Source organism: Schistocerca americana, chromosome 2 (genome assembly GCF_021461395.2).
Source record: "Schistocerca americana isolate TAMUIC-IGC-003095 chromosome 2, iqSchAmer2.1, whole genome shotgun sequence".
In the NCBI taxonomy this organism is placed as follows: domain Eukaryota; kingdom Metazoa; phylum Arthropoda; class Insecta; order Orthoptera; family Acrididae; genus Schistocerca; species Schistocerca americana.
This window is the reverse complement of record NC_060120.1, coordinates 741,644,481-741,653,702: the sequence shown is the minus strand read 5'-3', so window position 1 is coordinate 741,653,702 and position 9,222 is coordinate 741,644,481. Positions and strand designations below refer to the sequence as shown.

General features: G+C 43.9%; 1 non-coding gene across 1 annotated transcript; it reads left to right on the top strand.

Moving 5' to 3' along the window:
- Positions 1 to 7,374: 7,374 nt before the first annotated feature.
- Positions 7,375 to 7,445, top strand: Trnag-gcc. The gene has a single exon. It is a non-coding gene; the product is annotated as a tRNA-Gly (tRNA).
- The last annotated feature ends 1,777 nt before the right edge of the window (positions 7,446 to 9,222 follow it).

Sequence of the window (9,222 nt, the reverse complement as noted above, 5' to 3'; positions counted from 1 at the left end):
TAAAATGTTCGCTTGTCGCCGAGGTTAAAGTACACCGTACATGGTAAAATGGCGCTATCGAAAACCGGCGCTAAGGCGATTGTGATGCACCGTAGGCAGTAGACGATAGGGATGAACTGCGGTTGCGGAGATGTGCACGGGCGGACAGTCACGCAACTGTGGAGCAACTGGTCTCCCGGATGAACGAAGGGGCTACCAGCTGTGTCTCCAGAACGACTGTTTAGCAAACGTTGCTGCGTATGGGCCACCGCAGCTGCACGTGGTTCATTGGCTCTGAATAGTGGAATTTGTACGCCAATACCGAACCCTGACGTACACTGTGTGGCGACACGTACCCTTTTCAGATAAATCACGTTTAATGCTCTATCGGACAGATGGCCGTTGGCGTGTAGGCCGTGAAATCTCTGAAAGCAAAGGGTCCAGACCGGAGGAGGGAGCGTCATGGTCTGGAGAATGTTTCCGTGACATTTCCTGGGTGGTCTTGTCATTCTGGAAGGCACAGCGGATCGATGCAACTATCCACCTCTATATTCAGTTTGCTTTTTCTAAGCGCGAAGGCGCCTACCAACAGGAAAATGCAACGTGTGGCAAAGCTCGCAGCGTAAGTGAATGGTTCGAGGAGCACCAGTATGATTGTACTGTATTCCTCTAGTCACGAGGCTCTCCGGCTTAAAACCCAATCGCAAATCTGCGGGACCTCATCGATCGGGCTGTACTCGTCATGGATCGCCAACCAAGAGAAACTTAGCGCAGCCACAGCACGGGAGCCGGCATGGTTCCACATCCCTGTTGAAGCCGTCCAGAAACTCACTGACTCTCATCCTCCTCGTCTCGCAGCGGTCTGCACTGCGAGAGAGTGTTATTCGGGCTACTGACGGGTAGTCACATTAATGTGGCTGGAGAGTGTAAAATGCTCCGCAGAGCTTCCGCCACTGTTGCAGCTTCCTCGTCCGAAACACCATACTGGCGTCACGGGTCGCAAAGCGTAAGGTCGGAAAGTCTACGACAACGGCTATTGCACAATAAGTTGTGTTGAGAAATAATTATTAAGAAAAAAAATCGATACTCTGCGCCATTTCCAAGTTAATTAGCACTGAAATTAGCCAATCAGGCCCATGGGCGTGTAAATTCAAGTGGCTCGCCAGAGATACGGGGTTGCCAAACGTGTCATTCGTTTTGTTTCCTAAAACCGAAAAAGAGAACAATATAAAAATTAGATGTGGGTCGGTAGTAAGGATCTAACCCGAACCAAAGGCTGAGGAGTCTCGTGAGCTGTCATCTACACTATCAAAATAATTGAACACTAATTGTATCTCGCTTCCCGCGCCCGGGTTCCTGGGTTCGATTCCCGGCGGGGTCAGGGATTTTCTCTGCCTCGTGATGACTGGGTGTTGTGTGATGTCCTTAGGTTAGTTAGGTTCAAGTAGTTCTAAGTTCTAGGGGACCGATGACCATAGATGTTAAGTCCCATAGTGCTCAGAGCCATTTAATTGTATCTGGCGGGTCGCTTGACTTTGTGGGCGAAACAGCGTTACTGGCAACCATCAATGCTAATTAACTTGAAAATGGAGCCTGGTATCGAATTTTTTTCTTTACAATTAGTTCTCAGCAGTTTCGGGGCGCACTCAGCCTCGTGACGCCAATTGAGGAGCTACTTGACCTAAGAGTAGCGGCTCCGGTCAAGGAAAACCATCATAACGACCGGGAGATCGGTGTGCTGACCACATGCACATCCTATCCGCATCCTCAGCTGAGGATAACACGGCAGTCTGATGGTCCCTATGGGCCACTTGTGGGGTGAAGACGGAGTGCTTTTCAACCTACCCTGCACACCCTTACAAGATTTTCAGACTGTTTCTGGCCACCCTGCGTAAGAAACACACACGAACAGTCTCTAACTAATTCAGCGCATGGTGTATGACACTGCTAGACGTGCAACGAATTCATAAAGTGCGCCTGTATAACAATTGTAGCGTTCTTCTGAGAAAAGGGCTCTGCTTCCACACATATACAACCTGCAGACTTGAGACACTATCGACGAGAGCAGACTTACAAATAGCCGGCAAGAGTGGCCGAGCGGTTCTAGGCGCTACAGTCTGGAGCCGAGCGACCGCTACGGTTGCAGGTTCGAATCCTGCCTCGGGCATGGATGTGTGTGATGTCCTTAGGTTAGTTACGTTTAAGTAGTTCTAAGTTCTAGGGGACTGATGACCACAGTAGTTAAGTCCCATAGTGCTCAGAGCCATTTAGACTTACAAATAACATATAAGCTGATCTTGTAACACAGTGTCCTATTTAAACACAGCAAAAAAAAGCAAAGGAAACCAAGAAGGAATTTGTGGAGGGAATGAAAATACAGGAAGGAAATAAAAATTTTGATGTTTGCTGAAAACACTGTAATTCTGTCAGGGACAGCAAAGGAAAAGGACGAGCAGTTGAAAAGAGTTTACAAGAAGAACACAAAAAAAGTTAAACGAGATTAATGGAAGGCAGTCGAATTAATGCAGGCTATGCTGAAGGTATTAGGTGAGATACTAAATGTAATCTATGAGTTTCGCGGTTTGTCTAGAAAAATAGGTAGGAACTTAATAAAGTTACATAGTATCTTCAAAACAGCTTCAAAATCAACTACAAGAAAAGAAAAACGAGGGTGGTGCAGTCGAATTAATGCAGGATAAGCTGAAAGTATTACACTGAAGCACCAATGAAACTGGTCAACGCACGCATTTTCAAACAGAGGGACACGTAAACTGGCAGAACACGGCGTTGTGGTCGGCAACGTCTATATAAGGCAACAAGTGTCTGGCGCAGTTATTACATCGGTTACTGTCCTTACAACGGCAGGTTATTAAGATTTAAGTGAGTTAGAATGTGGTGTTATAGTGGGCGCACAAGTGATGAAACACAGCATCTCCGCCGGCCGGAGTGGCCGTGCGGTTCTAGGTGCTACAGTCTGGAGCCGAGCGACCGCTACGGTCGCAGGTTCGAATCCTGCATTGGGCATGGATGTGTGTGATGTCCTTAGGTTAGTTAGGTTTAAGTAGTTCTAAGTTCTAGGCGACTGATGATCTCAGAAGCTAAGTCACATAGCGCTCAGAGCCATTTTGAACGGCATCTCCGAGGCAGCGACGAAGTGGGGATTTTCACGTACGACCATTTCACGATTGTACCCTGAATATCAGGAATCCGGTAAAACATGAAATGTCCGACATTGCCGCGGCCGGGAAAACGTCCTGCAAGAACGGGACCAACGACGACTGAAGAGATCGTTTAACGTGACAGCGGTGCAACCCATTCGGAAATTGTTCCAGATTTCAGACCTGAGCCATCAACAACTGTTAGAGTGCGAATCATTCAACGAAACATGATCGATATGGGCTTTCGGAGCCGAAGGCCCACTCGTGTACCTTGATGACAGCACGACACAATGTTTTACACCTCGCCTGGGCCCGTTAGCACCAACATTGGGCTGTCGATGACTGGAAACACGTTGTCTGATCGGACGAGTCGTGTTCCAAATCGTATAGAGCGGATGGACGTACACGGATGTGGAGACAACCGCATGAATCCATGGACCGTGCTTGTGAGCAGGGGACTGTTCAAGTTGGTGGAGGCTCTGTAATGGGGTGTGGCGCGTGTAGTTGGAGTGATATGGGACCTCTGATACTTTCAGATACGACTCTGACAGGTGACACGTACGTAAGCATCCTCTGTGATTCCGTGCATCCATTCATGTCCATTGTGCATTCCGACGGACTTGGGCAATTCCGGCAGGACAATACAATATCCCACACGCCCAGAATTTCTACAGAGTGGCTACAGGAACACTCTCCCGAGTTTAAACACTTCCGCTGGCCACCAAACTCCCCAAACATGAACTTTATTGAGAATATATGAGATGCCTCGCAACGTGCTGCTCAGAAGAGATCTCCACTCCCTTGTACTCTTACGGATTTATGGACAGCCGTGCAGGATTCATGGTGTCAATTCCCTCCGGCACCACTTCAGACATTAATCGAGTCGATGCCACGTCGTGCTGTGGTACTTTTGTGTGCTCGCAGGGGCCCTACATGATATTAGGCAGGTGTACCAGTTTCTTTGGCTCTTCTGTGTAGATGAGACTCTAAATGTGGTGGATGAGTTTTGCTGTTTGTGCGGAAAGTAAGTTAGACTTGTGCACCACCTTTGCGGAACAAGAGTGGCGCAACGTCGGAAGGGAGTACATGTTGTTGGTTTCTTTACGACACAGTTCTGCTGCGGTACGGATAATCCGTAGGGTGCAGACGTGCAGTTGAAAAGACGCGGCAAGGGCAAACGTAATCCAAAGCTGTATTACACAGGACAGTACGATTCTTGTTGAGTAAAATGTCTACATCGGACGCAAATTCACCGTGAAATTTTAGAGGTATATGGACCAAATCCAGTGTCACAACCAGCCTTAATAAAATGGTGTTAACAATTTGATCAAAACCACACAGACGTGTGTGATGCTTATCAGGAAGTCCAAAGCGGCAAGCTGAAAGGACATATGTGAGGAAATAAATTTTTGAACAATGACGACGTTCACACTGCGGTTCTCGGAAGGCTCCCTAACAAGGACCAGATTTATATCGTGGAGGAATTGAATGACTGCTAGTAGGTCCCGATCGTTGTTGAGAGAAACTTGCTGACTATACTAAAAGATAGTATCATGAACCTGTGTCACTTTGAAGTGTAGTGCAGCGTTTAATGAAAGATCTTGGCCAGCCGTAATAAGGTGTAGCGTACTTTTTGAGTGATGACGACTAAAGTAAAAGGGATATAAAACGCAAACTACATAGCTGTTGCACAAATGTATTCTCGAAAAAGAGGAATTTGTCAACAGCTTGTTCAAATTTATGTGTTAGGAAGTATTGTCTGAAGTATTTATCGGGATTGTAGCGTGGAGTAAAACGTGGACGATAAGCAGCTCAACTTTTGAAATGTGGTGTTACTGAAGAATGCTGAAGATTAGATGGATAGATCGCGTAACTACTGAGGTACTAAATCAAATTGGTCAAAAGAAATTCATGGCACAGCTCGAGTAAAAGAAGTCACCGGTTGATTGGAGACACATCCTGAGGCATCAAAGAATAGTTAGTTTGGTAATGGATGGAAGTGTAGGGGTCCGAAGAGGCTTATACAGGACAGACTAGTTCGGAGAAATCCATCAGACAAGCCTTCATACTAAAGACTATAACAACATCAGTAAAGACCCATCGACTATCATGTTCTACTACCATCGAGCGCAATGAAAAGCCTAATTTATTGCTGCCACTTTCGATGATTACAAACCACCATCAGTCGTGTGAAGTTCTTCAGTCATCATATTTCCGTGGATGCATAAATTATATTCAACAACACTCTACATAACTGCAAAAACGCGAACTAAACAAAGAAATCTGACACGTGATGAAATTTAGATTATTTGTGTCGGGTTCTGATGGACGATTATAGTTTATGGACTACTATAATTTATTATGACTGATGATTAGCACGTTTGTAATCAACTACGGTAGCTGATGCGGTAGCAATATCTAATCCAAAGATGCACACAAAACGCAAAGAATTCACAATTTACATTACTCCACCGCTATGCTCAGAAGCGGCTATCGTTTGGAATTGTAACCGTATCACGTACATGGCCACATATGTAATGATTGGCAGTCACGCTAAATCGGTACAGGTCCTTCACTAATCACATGCAGTGTAAGATGGTAATCACAATCTGATTTTCCTAAGTTGTCGATGTTCATGTCAGAGAGAAAGCAACTCATTTTAAACAGTCTTTGGCCTTATTGTGGCACAGTCTTTGCCTCTGCGCAGTCTGATTTATTCTTAGTTGAAACGTGGGAAGTGATGGGCTTATTCAGTAGTGCGGTGTTGACGTATGATTGTATTTGTTAAATGAACAAAGATTTATTGTAAAGGACGGCGAGGATGAGTATGATATGTATATTGGAGGGCGAAGAGAATATAAATTTTGAATAATGTTGTTGCTTTTGAAGAGAAGAAGATGAGGTAAGACTGCGGCACTGCGCAACTAATTTGTTAGAGCAATTTTTGTCAGCTAGTTAACTCGCTGAGAGAAGAGCCACCATACTTCCCTGAATCATGCAGTAAGATACCAACTGATAAGCTGTTTGGCTTTTTATAGGAATTCTCTGTTAACATTGTATCCTTTTCAAATCATTGTTCACTTTGTTAACCATGGTGTTGTACAGATCAGTGTTATGTGTGAAGATCACGCGAAGCTCTACTCTGTCTTTTTGAATACATACTTCATTCTAAAATCGTTGCTTTGAAATTTCACAGGAATTCTACTTTCCCCATTTCACTGTTTTAAGCATTACCACATTGCATCATGTGGTACGTCACAGTTTGGATATTTATTTAGAAATAGGTAACTAGCTTAGCCGCTGTTTGCTGTTACGCTTTCGAGAAATCTCCAACAATGTCGTCAAGAGGCAACGTAAGTGGAAATTATCTGGCCGATGACTGTTTTACTTCAGTTGTGCATTTAATATAAAGACAAGATGTATTGAGATCAGTTACGGTTCAGTTCAAATTAGGTTCTGTTCAATCAAAGATTAGCGTACGACTTTAAGTTGGGTAACAGTTTTCGACTACATAGTTTTGGTAATACATACCGGTAGATTTTTTTATAGAGTGGGGGGTAAATTTGGTTAAATTTCATAAAGAAACACATAGTAGGGAGGTTACAACAGGAGATGACGGCACCATGTTTTCCAAGTTGATTCCTGTAGCACGGAAGCGACACGTCTCCAACCATGGATACACAATAAAACTATCCAGTACTCTCCGCATGTTCTGGCAGGTTTTACAAGGGAATATAAAAAGACGTCTTCTTTCTCTTCCCCACCTTTTTTTTCTCTCTCATTCATGCATGCTTCGTGAAGAAATTATATAATTACAGCAAAAAATAGAAGTAATAACGTTGAGAATACACATTAATGTGGGGACAATAAGGAGTCTTCGTAATGACTTACGTGCTACATAGGAAGAGCGAAGATGACTTGTTTGATACGAATAGATACAACCGGGCGAGGTAATACAGTAACTAACGGACGGAGCTCGTATTCGAGATTAGGGTGTTCAACTCTTTTCCCCGTTACTATCATTTAGGTTTCCTGCAGTATAAGAATGACGAGGTTGTTTCTTTTAAGAAGCTGCGTCCGATTTACTTTCTCCTGCCGGTCCAACGCTGCTTGTTCTCGCTGTCGATGATGTGTTTAAACACAAGCACACGTTATATGAACAATCAAGAAATTATCAATGAAATGAATAAACGTTCTACACTTCCGTATAAGGCGATATCGAGCTCAAAGATCGTAAGCATCGGTGGTTCAGTGGTAGAATGCTCGCCTGCCACGCGGGCGGCCCGGGTTCGATTCCCGGCCGATGCATCATTTTTTAACAGACGAAGAAGGTAAGCCTGAGTAGAGTAGACATACGTTTGTGCCCATAAATAATAAAATACGAAATGAATTTCCGTGTTATGGTGCGCCATATCACACGGGCCGGGACTCTGCACATGCGTGGGAAGTCAACGACCTCTCGAGTGCTGGTAGTTACTCCCCTGGCGACAGATGCCACGCAAACGCCATCTAGTCGCTACTGCTCTCTGCCAGCTGCGCGTGATAAACTGTTCCTACAGAATCCGTTAGAATGCGTCACAAGGAGACGGTGACTGCGTATCGCTCTTCCCAGCCCCGGGAACACGTGAGTAGCATGTCATTCAACAGCTTCTATGCTTGCTCACTCCTTGTCCTTTGTACCCCTGGAATGTCCACCTATCTATAAACTGAATGTTCAAGAACTTGTTGCTTGATTTCCTCTTACGGCAGAAATCATAGTCTTGGTAAGATTTGAATTTGTTTGAATAGATGACTGGTTTCACATTTACAGCCGCCACCAGATCTATTTTCGTTTCCTTTTACATGCAAAGAATCCTTGGCGCTAATCAGTACATAAAGACTCGGATAAGGTACCGCGTGTATGGCATGCCAACTGCAGAGTGCTCCAAGAGTGGCGATAAATATTTCAGGTGGATGTACAGTGGGTAACTTATAGTTAATCAGTCCAAGTAAACACGAATCCAGTTTTCAGTGGGTGTAGAAATACAGCTGCCTACTGTACTGTAGAAGTAAAAGGCTTGAAATAACTATTTAATAGTGAAAAGGAGATATTTGATTTGCTTGAGATAATTCTAGTAATTAGTTATATGGCTACCGACATTTAGTTCACTAGCCTATTACTCCTGTCAGGTCTAACTCGTTGAAGTTCATTAAACGCTCACAAATAATCTTAAATCTCAGTTCATTAAAGTCTGTTGCACAGATCTGTTCAAGTTCCTATGGTGGATTGAGAAAAAAGGAGTAAAAGAAATAGATTTGCTTTGACAGCATTTTGTGTTTTTATGGACACGCTGGTCGGTATCTCGTAGAGCAGAGTACATTAACAAGACGATCGCCGTAGAATTCTGTATGCACCGCGCCGCTGCAGCTCGTATTTCTTGTGATGCTGAAACTTGAGAAAGGATTCAGTGGAGCACTTCAGATCCAGACTACCATGCAATGTAGCGCTCTCCATGGAATAATATATACTGGTCGCCATAAGAAGAAAATTTGTGTTTGATGTAACGTCTTTAACACAGAAAATTCTTCCATACATGAAGACGGGCCGCAAGCAGGCTCGAACCCACGAGCGTTCCTCAAGGATTCCAACTATCTGAATGCTATCTATCTGTAGCGGTAATTATCTCGGTAGGTTTTGTCGGTACTTTTTGATAAGTATCTTGTATTTATTCACAGAAAACCATTTGCTAGCGAATTGAACACTTTTACACCGATAGAACGCCGTAGCCTAATCTAGAACCAGAGTAAAATCATGAGCAATCCTCGTTACATACAATAAATCAGACATAACCTAGCATCCTCGAGTTCTGCACTACTCCTAAGAGTTTAATATATTATAATTGCTGCTTACGCCTAACTTGCATTTGAAAAAAAAAAGTTTATTTACAATTGTTCCGTAAATTGCTTTTAATTAAATTGTCTCTCAGGCCTGCGACATTGAATAATCAATACGTTTTAACTTCTGACAAATTGACACACGCACATCGTCATTATATTTGATCCATTACGGGTTGCGCAGAGAACTAGTAAGTCTGATAACTGGCGC